We start from the raw sequence: 16025 nt of genomic DNA on the forward strand, positions 1-16025 counted from the left end.
AAATACAGATTAACCTTGAGTTGTCTGATAGACCTATAATCCCAACACTATGTTGGCTGACGCAGAAGGATCTTTAGTTCAAAACTAAACAGAAACAGCTAATTCAAAGCAAACCCAAGAAACATTGATACCTTGCTTCGAGAGATAAAGGGAATTAGAAAGAACTGTCCACTAGTTTCAGGCGTAGACTACCCAATAAACACTTCAGAAACTTCAGGAAGCAGAATTTCCTGCATTGACTCCAGTGTTCTTTATTTACAAAGCAAACTGACAAAAGGAAAAAAAAATACTTAAAGCCTGAATTCGTTTCCACAGCACAGTCAGTAAGGGTGAATTTTGGAGATGATAATTAAGAAACTGATGAACTTCCATAATTTTTCTGAACCACAAACATAAGAAGGAAGTGTGTGTAAAGTTCCTACAAAAAGTACTCATTGTTGAGAACTAATGTTAATTAATCAGACACTTTGAAGTAATTTATAACCCCTAGTCACCAGTCTTAACCTTGTGGCCATTTTTTTTGTTTTCTCTCTCTCTCTCTGTCTCTGTCTCTCTGTCTCTCTCTGTCTCTCTCTCTCTCTCTCTCGTGTGTGTGTGTGTGTGTGTGTGTGTGTGTGTGTACATACTTGATACTTGTGGAATATACAGGAGCTGTTTTTCTCCCTCCATTATGTGGGTCCCAAGGCTGACTCCACATTATCAGGCTTGGCAGCCAGTGCCTTTTCCCACTGGGCCATGCTGCTGTCTTTCTTTTGTTTTTGTTTTTTTCAAAGTTTTGATTAGAAAAGGAAACAAAATTTCATTTCTTACAGTAAAAATGGATTTACGTGGAAAATATGAAATGTTGCCAGGCATTGTGGTGTGTTCTTATCATCCCAGCACTTGAGAATTTGAGACAGGAACGCTTGTTCAACACGGTCTTTGGCCATACAATTATTTTAAAACCATCCTGCCTACATGAAAAGAAAAATCTTAAAAAAGAAAAAAGGAAGAAGACAAATAAGACAGTTGGCAAGTGGCTTGGTCAGTAAAGGGTGCTTGCCACCAAGCCTGACAACTTGGGTTCAATCCCCAGAATCTACATGGTGAAGGAGAAAATGTACTCACTCAAGTTGTTCTCTGTCCTTCACACTATTGTCCTGGCATGCACTCCCCAGCCACACAAAACACACTATATGAACATAAGAAATTTGATTAAAAAATTTACTTGGTAGATGCATTAGTTTTCTGGGGCTATCATAACAACTTCTAATCCAGAGGGATTAAGGAAGCAGAGAGTTATTATCTTGCACATGAAAGCTAGAAATGAAATCGGCCTCTGTCAGGGTTTGTGTTCCCTTAAATGCCCTGGAAAAATCATTTTTACCTTTTCTAGTTTCTAATGGATCCTTTGCGTTCTTTGGTTTGTTGATAGCGTAATTCAAACATCTTCCTCCATCTTGAGATAACCTTTGTTTATTTGTGGCCCTTTGTCAAATCTTACTGTATTTTGTACATATATGATTCTACAGACCCACCCAGGGCCTCTCACATTTTGGGCAAGCACTCTACCATTTAATGTGTTTTGTTATGAGGACACAAGTCATTGACTTTCAGGACCATCCTAAATCTAGAATGATCTCAGCTTAATACCACAATTATATCTACAAAGACCCTATATCCAAGTAAGATTATATTCACTGGTACTGTGGTTGAACATGCACATATTTTTGAGTGGATACAACTCACTGAACTATCCATTACTTCATTAACATCTTTATTTTAAAATAAATTTTATTTACCATTATTGTATGCATTATGGGTGTGTGTACATGATGTGTGTGCACAGGCCTGTGTGCATGTAGCTGCCAGAGGGACAACTTTATAGAGTTGACTCACTCTTTCCACTTTTATGTGTGTTCCAGAGATTGAACATATTGTCTTTCTAAAAATCACATTTGAGGACCATTAAGAGCACATGTAGTCAAAATTGACAGCCTGAGTTGGAGCTTCAGAGCCACATAGCAGGAGAGAACTGACTCCTGAAACTTGGTCTCTGACTTCAACACATGTGCCATGATATGTGCTTGTAGGAGTGCATATGCACAGAAAATAAATAAAATGTAAACAGAATTAAAATCACATTTCATGATATGGCTCAGTTGGATTGTTCTTGGGTAGAATGAAAGTAATAACTAAAATTTAAAACTAACATAAAGAACCATAAATGTGAACAAGTAAAGCAAACTATTAATTATTGATCTAAAACAGTGGTTTTCAACCTGTGAGTCACAACCCCTTTTTAAGGCCGCATATCAGATATTTACATTACAATTTGTAACAGTAGCAAAATTACAGTTATGAAGTAACAAAGAAATTATTTAATTGTTGGGGGGGTCATCACAATTAAACAATTAAAGGGTTGCAGCTTTAGAAAGGTTGAGAACCACGGATTTAAGGCGAATAGAGATTGGAACTCTGAAAAACAGAAACAAAAATGATAATGAAAATTAAAGAGAAAAAAATGGAAGGGAAATATTAGAAGAAAAATAGGAAGCAGCATATTCACCAATAAATATCTAAAGAAAATATTAGAAAGAAAAATGAGAGATAATATTTTGAAGATGCAATGGAACAATGTGAGAAGCATTTGTTTAAAAATAATTATATACACACAGGAAGCTCAGTGACAAATATAAAATGTAGTAGTGCGCACTAGCATATTAAAATATTGAAAATAAAAAACAAAGTCTTGAAAACAAGTGTGTCATCACTAATTAAAGAAAATTAATATATGATTTCTCATTAAAAAAAAACAATGGAAGCCAGAGGCAATACAATAGCATAGTCATTGTAACCCAAGAATCCTCTATTCAGTAAAGCTAACTTTAAAAACAAAGGTGAAATATATATGTTTCCTGATAAATAAAAGTGAAACAATGTATTGTTAGCATATCCACATTACAAGAAAGGCTAAGAGTTGTTTTTCCAGCTGAAAACAAACAGAATCTAGACAGCATGATAGTTCTTATTCATGAGGAATAAGTGCCAGCACTCCCAGTGAATGCCTAAAACCAATTCCAATATAGGCCATGACCTTCCTATCCATAGATACACAGCTTATTTGTCTTTTATTTTGAGACAGTCTTCCTGTGTAGCCAGGCTCAAACAGTCAATCACTCTGCTTCCACCTTCTGAGTACAAGAATTACAGGCATGTTCCACTTTGAGATACAAATTTAATGTCCTGTCATAACAAAGCACTTAACACACACCATAGCAGTAACTTTTTCAGTCCAAAGTATGATAGCAAAAGTAGCACAGATTTCTTGAAGAACAATACAGGACATTGTGTTCCATTCTTTTTCCCCTACTTACTTCTGTTTCAACACTGGGAATTAAATCTGAATCCAAGCTCCTCCCAATACTAGGCAAGTACTTTAATACTTATTTACATCTCTGTTCTTTGTTTTTGTTGTTTGATAAAAGCTCTCACTAAGTTGCCCGGGTAGACCTTGAACTACCAGGGATTTTTGTTTGCTTATTTGTTGTTTCAGAAAGGGTCTAATGTATCCTAGGCTGGCCTTGAACCCACTCTGAACTTGAAGTGACCTTGAACTTCTGATTTTTCTGCCTCCATTTACCAAATGCCAAGCATACAGGCAGGCATGTTCCACCACACCTGGGGAGTTTTGGAATCTCAGGCTTCTGCCTCAGCCTCTTGCACCAACAGGTCCAGCAACAGGTCCAGCATTCTTTTTGTATTGCCTTTATTTAGTTGTATTTATTAAAATGTAGAGTCAGAGGACAACTTTACAGAGTAGATTCTCTCCTTCCACCTTGTGGATTTCAAGAATCCACAGGCTAGATGGTGGTGGTACAAATTTAATCCCAGCACAAAGTGGATCTCTGTGAGTTTGAGTCAAGCCTGGTCTAAATAGAGGGGTCCGGAATAGCCAGGGTTATACAGAGAAACCGTGTCTCAAAAAAAAAAAAAATACTCAAACTTGTCAGGCTTGTATAGCAAGTGCTTCTACTCACTGAGCCTTAGTTAACAGATTTAAGGATTTCTGCTTCTTTTAACAATAGAACATTATCCCCAAAGAAGAACAAATTTACATTACTTTGAAGGAAACAAATGTACATAGAGGAAGAAAGCATCATGTTAAGCAAAAAAAGAAAGAAAGAAAAGGATATGAATTTACAAAGTGGCAGGACTTAGAAGGAACATGATTAATATATGTTGTCTTAACTATGGGGGGTGTTAAATACTGAGAAGGAATTTGTAGAGTAGGGGAGGTAGGGACTTTTGAAACAATGTGGTGTTTAGGGTAAAAGCCAGACATGAACAGAAAAATAATACATTTTCTCTCTTGGGAAGACTCTAGATGACACACATAAATATGTATGTAGATATATGTGTACACATATGGTATGAAAGTAAGAGTGGGACTGTTTGTGGACAAGAAGATCAGTAAGGCAAATAATATGAGTTAAGTGTATGATATCCATGAAAAATTGTGATGAACGCCACCATTTTGTGCAGTAACTGTGCACAAATACGAAAACAAATAAATACAAAGTGGGACCCAGTAGAAGAACAATGAAGGGCATGATCTTGAAAATGGCATCAGAACTCAAGACCCTTTCTTCTGCTTTTTTGTTTCCTAGTCACATCAAGGTGAACAAATGTCCTCTGTTGCACACTATGACCAGGATTTCAGTGCCATCAGAGGCTCATATCAGTAGAACTAAGCAACCATTGATTGAAACCTCTTAAAGACTGAGACAAAATCTTTTCTTTCAATTGTTTTCTCTCATACATTTCTTACAGAGACAGAAAACAGATTAACACAAAACATTTTCCAAAATTTACCCACACTTCTAATAAAAACTTACAACAAACTTGTTTACGGAGAGAACTTTATCAAGCTAATAAATAACAAGTATCTATGAAAAATCTGTAGCTGATAGTAAACTGTGAAAAACTGAGTACTACCTTCTTATAATCAGGAGATCCAATTTAAGGGAGATTTTCTCCCTTTTCTTTCAAACAGGATCTCATGTAACTCACCTGGCCTCAAACTCCCTATGCAGCCAAAAGTGGCATAGGACTTCTCATCCTCCTGCCTCATTTCCCAATTGCTAGGATTAATAGGATGTACTACTGCACCTAGTTTATTTTGTGCTGGAGGTAAGACCAAGAGTCTTGTGAAAATTAGGCAAGCACTCAATAAGCTGAGCTGCATCCACAGCCCTTTTTCTCATGATTTCTGTTCATCATTATCCCAGAGGTCTTACATGATTAATTAGTTAAGAAAAAGAGCAAACAAATCTGGTGTGAAAAGGAAAAAGTATCTCTTTTTTAAACTTTATGGTCTTATATAGGAACTCATAAAAAACTTATTAAAGAAAATGAATGAGCAGAGCAAGGCATGAAACATGACCAAGATAGAACTTATATTTCTGTAACCTAGCAGGAAAGAACCTGAAATGAAAACTATTCTAGTTTCCAATGTCATCAAAAAATAAAATAAAATACTTAAGAATATGTTTAACAACATAAATGTAATACTAGTGCACTGAAAACTGTAAACCAGTATTGAGTGAAATTAAAGAACAGCTAAAGAAATAAAAACCCATTCCATGCCCATGGTTTTGAATACGATAGTAAAAACTGATCTACATTGCATATTATATGTAGCCAAATCCCAGCAGGAATTTTGGCAGAAACTACATGATTCATATAGGGATCCCAGAATAGCCAGACCATCTTGGAAAGAAGGATAAATTAGGAAGGTTCACACTTCCCATGCCCAAGCCTTACTAACTATAAAAGCAGAAGTCTGTGTTACTGACATAAAAATGACATACACATCAATGGAATGGAATTGAGAATTCAGAAATAAGTCTACAGATCTGTTATCCATTGTTAACACTGGTACCTAGACAATAAAAAGTGAGAAAGAAAATATCCTTTCAACAAGTGTTGGGAAAAATGCATATTCACATGATGGAAATCAGTTTAGACCACTGTAATGTAATAATACATCAGAAATTAGCTCAATTTTTACAAGCTCTAAAGGTTAAAACTAGACAATTTTTGAAAAAAACCCTCAATGCCAACTTTTATTACCTTATATTAGACAAGTGTTTCTTTGTTATGACACCTACAACACAAGCTAACAAAAGTAGATAAACTAAGCTTTGCCAAAATGAAGCATGTATGTACATCAAAACATTATTAAAAAATTGTGGCCATTAATCAGGTAGCTTAACACTGCCAACAGGAAAGAACATTCTGCCAACAGGAAAGAACATTCTGAAAACATGAAGCAAAATGAATCTGTCCATCCTTAAAAAAAAAAAAAAAGAAAGAAAAGGAAAAGAAAGGAAATAAAATAAAATAAAAAAAGAAATGAAATGAAAAGGGCAGGTGTAGTGTCACATGCTTTCAATCCCAGCACTGTAAAGGCCAAGGCAGGCAGATCCTTGTGAGTTTGGGTTTACATATCAAGTCCAGGCCAACCAGGCTACATAGTGAGATCCTTTCCAAAGATGAAACAGAGAGAAAGAAGAAGAGAGGGAAGGAAGGAAAAGATAATTAAGCCAGGCAGTGGTGGAACACGCCTTTAATCTCAAGAATCAAGAAGCACAGGCAGGCAAATATCAATGTTCAAGACTAGCCTGGTCTACAGAGAAAGTTTCAAAACAGTCAAGGCTACGCAGAGAAATCCTGTCTTGGAAAAACCAATAAAAAAGCAAACAAACAAGTTGTACACAGAGCTGGGCATGGTGGCACATTCCTTTAATCTTAGCGCTCAGGGAGGCAGAGGCAGGCAGAATTCTGAGTTTGAGCCTAGTCCAGGACAGCCAAGGCCACAAAGAGAAATTCTGTCTTGATATAAAAACAAAAAAAACAAAAAAACAAACCACGAAAAAGTTGTATAGAAAAGTTCATAGCATCCAAAAACACAACAATAGAAGTTGTTACAGTGGCATATACTTGCAATCACAGCATTTAGGGTGTGGAGGCAAGAGAATCATTTCAAGGCTTCAGCTACAGAGAGAATTCAGGGCCAGCCTGGGTTTCATAGGGTCTTGTCTCAAAAAAAAAGTTCATAAGTGTTATTTCTAATAGCTCCATAATATAAACAACAATTTATGAATGCCCATCAACTTATGAATGAATAAGCAAGATATTCTATACTTATCAAATTGAGTATTCCAACATTAAAAAGGAATAAAAATATATATGTATGTATATGTGTGTGTGTATATATATATATATATGTATATATATATATGTATATATATATATACATACATACATACATACTGGATGGATATTGAAAATACTATGTTGAATGAAAGAAACTAATTAGGAAAGAGACTACATATAGTATGATTATTTGAAATATGAAGAACAAGTGAAACTATCAAAGTAAAAAGCAGATTATTTGTTCCATTTGTCTAGGGAAGTGGAGCAATCAATCGAGTGGGCTTCCACGTATTATACTTATACTTTGGAGAGTATAATATACTTATTATATTATACTTTGGAGAGAAGTGTCTCTAAAGTGTTCTATAACTAAATTCAGGTAATGCTTGCACAGTTATGTAAATGTATAGAAAACCATCTACTAGAACAATTTTGTAAAATTTTGAACAGGCTGTGGATGTCAGAGGACAACTTTGTGACGTCAGTTCGTTCCTTTCACCTTTACATGTGTTCCAGAGATCAAAGTCAGGTCACCCCAAGCTTGCATAGTGAGCTTTTTTTTTTTTTTTACCTATTTGCTGAATCACCTTGCTGGCCCTAAATTCACATTTTAAAACAGTGAACTTGAGCTGTAGCTGTAGCTTAGTAGTTAAAATACTTCCCTACCTTGCAAAAGGCCATGGATTCATTACCCAAACAGTAAACTTTATGGTATGTAAATTATGTCTCAAGTGGGGTCTGAAAAATATGTGCTGCTTTGAATAAAGATAAACTAATAAAATCCTTTTCTTTAAATTTAATTTAAAAACCTTGCAAAAGGCCATGGATTTATTACCCAAACAGTGAATTTTATGGTATGTAAATTATGTCTCAAGTGGGGTCTGAAAAAATATGTGGTGCTTTGAATAAAGATGAACTAATAAAATCAGATTTCCTTTTAATTTAATTAAAAAGGTGTTTGATTTAATAAATTTAATTATGATTGTGGTATGTTCTTAAAATTTTTCCTCCTTGAGCTGTAATTGAATATTTCAAAACCAAATAGTATTCTGATTATTTGTTTCTTTTAATATCAGCTTGTACTTTTCTCCTTCATTCCCTTATGCACTTCAAATTGCTACTTGCAAAGGAAACAGTAAGAGGTTGGGATATGTCTCAATAGTAAGGGGCTTGGTTCTCAAGCACTGAACCTTGCTTTGATCATCACACATGTAAAAGTTAAGCATCTTAATAATTGTAGAAAATGCCACTGGTTGTACACATTACAATTGTTTTAACTTAATATCCTACATTTGTCTTTTTTCTCTTTTTGTTTACATTAATAAAGTAACATTTAGCACTAGATTAATTTTTGCCTATGTTTATCTTTCTTTTTAAAACAATTTTTGACAGGTCTCACTGTGCATCCCTACCTACCCTGTAATTCTGAGTATCAACTAGATGAGTTCCCAACTCATAGAGATCTGCCTGCCTCGGCTTCCTGAGTGCTGGGATTACAAGGATATACCATCATGCCTTCTCACTTGTCTATATTTCTAATCATTAAATAAATCGTTAGCATAGATTCTTAACACTTAAAATCCTATACAAATTGAATATATGAATCCTGTATGAAGACTAAATTAATAATATACATATTCATATAATGTGTGTGTCTGTGTGTGTCTATTTATATGTATGTATGTATGTATGTATGTATGTATGTATGTATGTATGTATTGGTTTTTCAAGACAGGGTTTCTCTATGTAGCCTTGGCTGCCTTAGAAATCACTCTATAACAAACTGGCCTCAGAGATTTTCCTGTCTTTGCCTCCTGAGTGCTGGGATTTAAAGCATGCACCACCACCATCAGGCTGAATTGAATATTTTTATAATTTATTTATTCTTTATTAATTACAGTTTATTCACTTTGTATCCCAGCTGTAGCCCCCTCACTTTCCTCTCCCAATCTCATCCTCCCCTCATCTCCTCCCATGCCCCTCTCCAAGTCCACTGATAGGGGAGGTCTTACTCCCCTTCCATCTGATCCTAGCCTATCATGTCTCATCAGGACTGGCTGTATTGTCTTTCTCTGTGGCCTTGTAAGGCTGCTCCTAACTCAGGGGGAGATCAAAGAACAGGCCAATCAGTTTATGTCAGAGACAGTCCCTGTTCCCATTACTATTGAACCAACTTGGAGACTGAGCTGCCATGGGTTACATCTGTGCAGGAGTTCTAGTTTATCTCCACGAATGGTCCATGGTTGGAGTATCAGTCTCTGAAAGACCCCTGTGCCCAGATCTTTTGGTTCTGTTGCTCTCCTTATGGAGCTCCTGTCCCCTCCAGGTCTTTCTATCTCCCCTTTCTTTGATAAGAGTTCCTGCACTCTGCCCAAAGTTTGACTAAGAGCCTCAGCATCTGCTTTGATACCCTGCTGGGTAGAGTCTTTTAGAGGCCCTCTGTGGTAGGCTCCTGTTCTGTTCTCTCTTTTCTCCCTCTTCCGATGTCTGTTCCATTTGCCTTTCTTAGTCAGGATTGATGATCTTACCCAGGGTCCTCCTTCTTGCTTAGCTTCTTTAGGTACACAGATTTTAGTATGTTTATCCTGTATTATATGTCTAATATCCATTTTTAAGTGAACATATATGATGTGTTTCATTCTGAATTGAATATTTTGGGGTTTTTTATTTTTTATTTTTATTAATTACACTTTATTCACTTTGTATCCCCCCATAACCCCCCTCCTCCCCTCCTGATCCCACCCTCCCTTTCCCTCCCTTTCCCTTCTTCACGCATGACCCTCCCCAAGTCCACTGATAAGGGAGGTCCTCCTCTCCTTCCTTCTGATCTTAGTCTATCAGATCACATCAGGAGTGGCTGCATTGTCATCTTCTGTGGCCTGGTAAGGCTGCTCCCCCCTCAGGGGGAGGTGATCAAAGAGCAGGACAATCAGATTGTATCAGAGGCAGTCTCTCTTCCCATTACTATGGAACCCACTTGGACACTAAACTGCCACGGGCTACATCTGTGCAAGGGTTCTAGGTTATCTCCATGCATGGTACTTGGTTGGAGTATGAGTCTCTGTAAAGACCCCTGTGTTCAAATTTCTAGTTCTGTTGCTCTCCTTGTGGTGTTCCTGTCCTCTCCAGATCTTATTATTTCCCACTTCTTACATAAGATTCCATGCACACTGCCCAACAGTTGGACAGAAGTCTCAGTGTCTGCTTTGATAGTCTGCAGGGCAGAGCCTTTCAGAGGCCCTAATGCTGGCGGTTTTTTAAAAAAATCACAGTCTTCATAATAAATTTTTGCAATGTCTACTGCATTAGTTTCTTTTCTCAGTGCTGTGATAAACTACCAGACAAAAGCAATTTAAAAAAAAAGAAAGGTTTACTTTGAATCACAGTTTAAGGGTGCAGTCCACCATGGTGGGGAAGGTATGGTAGTAAGAAAGTGAAACACAGCTGATCACATTGTGTCTGTGGTCAGGAAGCTGAGAGCAATGGATGCTTGTGTTCATTTAGCGTTCTAACTTTTATTCACACAGGATCCCAGATCATAGAATGGTGCTACCTAAATTCAGGGTGAGTTTTTCCATTTAAATTAATATATATGATCAAGAAACTCACTTTCAGACATTCTTAGAGGAGAGGTTTGCTTCCTGATTACTAATCCCAGTTAGGAATACAGATAATACGGATAAATCATCACATCTACTAAGTATCAAAATCTTTTTCAGTGACCACAGTACAGACACTTGCTTCTCATCCCTGGTACAGGATAGTGATAGTGTTGGTAGTCATCATGTCACAGAATGCATAGATTGCTCATGAACAATTCTGTTTTGTCAGGGAGAATGTTTTTGCACAATTTGAACCAAGAATCTAATTTTAAGGGTCCCCCCTTCCTTAGGACTATTCCTAATACCAATAATTGCATTTGAGGATTCTAGGAGAACAAAAAATATGGGACAGGGCGGAACTAAGATAATTTTTAAAAGATACAATGAAAAAATACGGGTCTTACTAATAGCTTTTTGTAACCATGCTTAGGCCCAAAGAGATTAGCAGAGTAAGCAATTTCCAGGGTCAACAGCAGATTGTTAAAATGGTGAGAGGAGTTGCAACCTTCAACCAAGAATCCAGTTACTTCAGCATAACCTTGAGGAGATGGAGCCATGGGAATAAACACTATGAGCTGATAATTTTTAAAGACTTTCCAAAATTGGTGCCATTCTTTTTTCAGAAATGTACTAGGACATATTCATTACTTTTTCCTCCAACTTGCTTTTAAAAATTCTATCATTTTCTAATATTCCTTTCAGTAATACATGAAAGTTTCTATATCATAAACCATCATATATCTATATCTATCTATCTATCTATCTGTCATCTATCTTTTCTTTTCAGTCGAACTGTTTGGTTGGGTGAAAATATGTTTAGTACTTGCTAATTAGCCATTTGTTTCATCTGTAAATTGTCATAATTGCCTATTTCCATGTTATCAATTTACATGATATGTATGTGATTTTAAACATCTTTTATGCATGTTTCTGCAAGATGTTTCCAATTTTACTCTTTTCTTTGTTATTTGTTTATTGTTAATTTTTTTTAATTTTTGAAACAGGGTCTCATAGTAAAGGCCAGTCACTAATTCATCATTTTTCTGCTTTAGTTCTTATATGCTGAGGTTACTGATATGCATCATCATACCAAGCTTGTTTTAAAAATTGGATTTACTTTGTTTATAATGGTGGAGTGTTTAAAGTTGGTGTTCCCCATTTTTTGTTTGATTAACATTTGTGATTGCTAATCTTGGCTGTAAACCTGACTGCATCTGGTATCATCTAAAGTTGCTGCTGGGTACTACTATGAGGAATTTTCTTGATCGGGTGATTTGAAGCTGGAAGGCCCACCCTAAATCAGGTGGCAGCTCAGAAAAAAAGGACTTGGAAAAAGAAAGTTTGTATTTTGACTGCTTGCCCTTTCTTTCACTGGCAAGTCCATTTGTCTTGTTGCTACAGAATTTCTTCACTAGTATTAAAACCTGCTTCTTTGGGATTCCGACAGCCTAAAGACCAGCACAGTACATGTCCAGGATTCCTTAAGGATTCCAGTGGATTGGGATTGCTGAGATACAGAGCCTTGTAGATTGAACAACTACCAGAATGTTGGCCTTTCCATCATGACATACTCATTAATGGAGTACCCAGCTAAACTGCATCCTGTAAGCCAATCTAAGAAAATTTATATATGTGTATATAAATATGCATATATGTATAATATATATGTATATATATATATATATAATTCTGTCAGTTATGTTCTTTTAGACTACCTTAATACACCATTGTTTCTAAAATTGGAAAGGAATCTTCTTCCTGAGATTTCTTGCATAGTCAATCTTTCTTTCCCATTAGCATTTATTATTTATTATTCTGTATCTCAGGCTAGACTGGAGCTCCCTACCATCCATCTTCTACCCATTAAGTGATGGCATTATAAACCCTTGTGTATTACACACCTGTCACCATGCCTGGTATAGGTGGTTCTATGGATTGAACTCAGGGTTTCATGAATGGTAGGCAAAACTCTACCTACTAAGCTACATTCCCTGCTTTTCATTACCTTAAAAAATAACTTGAAGGGCTATAGAAGTGGCTAACGTACCTGTCATATAGCATGAAGACCTGAGTTCAGATCCTCAGCACTCGCGTAAAAGTTAAAAGCACTAACACAGTCCTAGAATAATAGTGACTCTGTTGTGTGTGTGTGTATGTATAGATATATTCCAGAGGATTTATGGTTTAATGACAGACCATCTAAGGGATAATAATAACATTAATGATGATGATGATGATGATGATGATGATGATGATGATGTGAAGAGCAATAGAGGAAGACACTGAAAGTCAACCTTTGGATCCTACCTGCATACATGGATGCACGCCCTCCCACTGCACACCAAAGGATGTGAAAATAGAAGATGTTTTACATGGGAAGAGGATATTGATCAACAGTATCTTAGTCAATATTCTATTGCTGTGAAGAGACACCATGGCTGTGGCAACTTTCATAAAAGAAAGCATTTAGTTGGGGCTGGCTAACAGTTTCAGAGGTTTAGTTCATTATCCTCATGGCAGGGAGTGTGACAGCATGCAGGCAGACGTGGTAACTGAGAATTCTACATCTGGGTCCAAAGGTAGGAGGAAGAGAGAAATAGCTCAGAGTTCTACATAAACAGGCACCAGGAAAAGAAGCAGATCTCAGCACCCCGTGTATCAAGGCAGGTATCTCACAAAAGCCTTTAACTCCAACTCTGATGAATCTAATACCCACTTCTCCCCTCTGCATGTGTGCACACCCTAACTACCCCCTTCAGTATATATATACACTCATACAAACACAAACACATTAAAAATAAAATACAGGGGGCTGGAGAAATGGCTCAGAGGTTAAGAACACTGGCCCCTCTTCCAAAGGTTCTGAGTTCGAGTCCCAGCAACCACATGGGATCTGGTGCCCTCTTCTGATGAGTAGGCGTATATGCAAGGCAGAACTGTATACATAATAAATAAATCTTAAAAAAATAAAATAAACTACAATTTTACATGCATTTATTTATTGTGTGTGTGTGGTTGTATGTAGGTGATACCACTGTGCATATGTAGAGGTCAGAGGACAACTTTCCTGGATCAGCTGTCTCTTTTTAATCATGTGAGTTCTGGAAATCAAACACATATTGGCAGGCTTGGCAAGCTTGGCAGGCTTGACAGGCTTGGCAAGCTTGGCAGGCTTGGCAGCAAGTGCCTTTACCTGCGGAGCTATTTCACCAGCCCTAAAATCTGTTTTTAAAAGGTATTACATTTATGTATTGTCTGTCTCTATGTGTGTGTATGTGTTTCTGTCTCTGTCTCCCTCCTCTTTCTCTCTCTCTTTCTGTGTGTGTGTGTGTGTGTGTGTGTGTGTGTCTATAGGTGTGTGTGCCCATGTCAATGAGCATGTATCTCATGTGCGTATGTGGAGGTAAGAAGACAACTGGGACTAAGTTTATTCCTTTCACCTTGGGTTCTGGAGATCAAATTGAGCTCATCAGTCTTCGCTACAAGTATCTTTATCCACTGACCAGTTCATGGGCCCAAATTAAATAGATATTAAAAACAAGAAACCGGGGTCAAAGTGATGACTTGGTGTGGTTAACTGCTAAGTTTTATTGTTAGAAATCATATAAAAGGTGAAAGGAAGATAACTAACCCTACAGATTTCCTTTGAATTCCACATGTATGCCATAGCATTCATTTACCCCTACAGACACAAATCACACACACAATAATATTAAACTAATTGATTAAAATTTTAAAAAGAAAATGTCATAATGAAAACCATCCTTATGTGTAATTAAGATGGACTAAACAAAAGACAAAACAATCATTTAATATTTTTGTGCATGACTTCTTATTTTCCAGTTGAATTTGTGTATGAAGATTGCTTGAAAATAGCTAACTATGAAGCAAAGTCAATGTCAGAGAAATGCACAGACTGGAAAGTTAGCTAGTACTAATCTGGAAAGTACACAAGAGCTGTGGTAAAACTGAGGATTTGGAGTCAGAGTGGCCCACGATCAGGCTCTGGATAAGCTTCCTGTCCTTTGGCCTTGATCAAAATTAGCTGTAAAATGAGGTAACTTGATTTGTATAGGTTTGTGTGTTTATGTGTTTAGCACAATAAATATTTGTTGTTTTCATTATAATTCCGTCAAATAATTAATTTTTTCTCTAGAAAATAAAGTCATTAAGAGCAAAAAAAAAAGAAAATAGCTAATTATTTTTTTTGCAATATTTATTAAATATTTTCTGCTTTCCAGTTGGTACATTATCCAGTCATTGTCATTCATTAATGTGTTAACCTAAGATCTATTTCTTTTTGTGTTTCCTTTTCTATTTTCCTGGGTCTTGTGTGGGTTTTTTTTTTTTTTTTCTGTCTGCTATGACAAAATACCTTGTCAAATGGAGCATAGGGGAGAAAGGGGTTATTTTAGCACACAGGTCCAGGTTACCCTTCACCACTAGAGGTACTTGAAGGCCTAAGGAACTTCAGGCAGCTAGTCACATCTACAGACATGCATGCTTGTGCTCGTCTCACTTTTTCATTTATTTTTTTCTTTTTTCTGCTCTTGGAATCCAGCACCCAACCACAGGGCATAGAACTGCCCATTTTAAGCTGACTCTTCACACACCAATTAAGATAATCAAGACAGCCATGTGGTGGTGGCACACACCTTTAATCCCAGCACTTGGGAGGCAGAGACAGGCAGATCTCTGCTCCCAGCCTGGTCTACAGAGTGAGTTCCAGGGCAGCCAAAGCTACACAGAGAAACTCTATCTTGAAAAACAAACAAACAAAAAAAGATAATCAAGACAAATCCCCGCAGACATGCCTGAAGGCCAACCTAATGTAGGTGATTCTTCTTTAAGGCTCTATTCGTAGGTGACTCTAGATTGTGTCAAGTTGAAAATTTAAACCAAGCAGCACTGTCTGGTACCAATACCATGTTGATTTCATTGTTTTAGATTCCATTACATTTTAGCATTTGAAAAAACTTGATAGCACGCACACTAGTGTTTCTGTTTTTGACTGTTGTCTCCTTATTATTGCTTGCTGAAGTCTTGTAAAGACTTGCTTCTCCAGGATTTAAAGTTGTTAAGATATGGTAAGTTCAAGATAGCACTAATCTCATCAATAAATGAGTGCACTGGTGAATTTATAGGTAGTAGGACAGTAGGAGATGGAGTCTCACTGGAAGAAGGAGGTCACACCTTCAAAAATTTTATCTTCCGACTGGAACC

This window comes from Psammomys obesus, unplaced genomic scaffold (genome assembly GCF_907164565.1).
Source record: "Psammomys obesus unplaced genomic scaffold, mPsaObe1.curated_primary_1811, whole genome shotgun sequence".
Classification (NCBI taxonomy): Eukaryota; Metazoa; Chordata; class Mammalia; order Rodentia; family Muridae; genus Psammomys; species Psammomys obesus.